The following is a 616-nucleotide window of genomic DNA, read 5'->3' as shown; positions in this document are numbered from 1 at the left end:
TCTCATTTACCTCTCTTTTTCTGTTTGGTTATCTATTGTGATGTTTAAAAAATATATCCACAAATTCCTTGATACTCTTTCTTTACAAGACAGAGCTTAATTTTCCTCCTCTTGAGTACAGACTGGATTTGGCGGCTTGCTTCTAAGGAACAGAATATAGCGGAAGCGATGGTGTGTGATTTCAAGACTAGGTTATAAAAGGCATCTGTGGCTTCCTTTTGAGTTCTTTCTTGGTTTGCTTTCTTTGGGGGACACTAGCTGCCATGTCATGAGTGGCCCTGCATGGAGGTCTACGTGATGAGGAAGTGAGACCTCCTGCCAACAGCCTTGTGAAACACATGCTACTTGGTCATGTTATATTATCCTTTCTACATATTGCTGGATAAATTCAGCTGACTAATAGTTTATTTGGAATTTGGATTGATTTTCATGATCAAGCTGATCTGCAATTTTTTCTTTCTTACAAAATCCTTGTCAAGTTTTAGTATCCAGGTTACTCTGATTTTTTTTTTTTTAAATAAAAGAGGTTGAAGAATGTTCCTTTTTTTCTATTATTTAGAAAATTTTATGTAAGATTGGCCTTTCTTTTTTTTTTTTTTTTTTTTTTTTGTAGGGA

This window comes from Rhinopithecus bieti, unplaced genomic scaffold (assembly GCF_001698545.2).
Source record: "Rhinopithecus bieti isolate Rb0 unplaced genomic scaffold, ASM169854v2 scaffold_10351, whole genome shotgun sequence".
Taxonomy (NCBI): domain Eukaryota; kingdom Metazoa; phylum Chordata; class Mammalia; order Primates; family Cercopithecidae; genus Rhinopithecus; species Rhinopithecus bieti.
The sequence above is the reverse complement of the archived record's forward strand: the minus strand, read 5'-3'. Positions refer to the sequence as shown.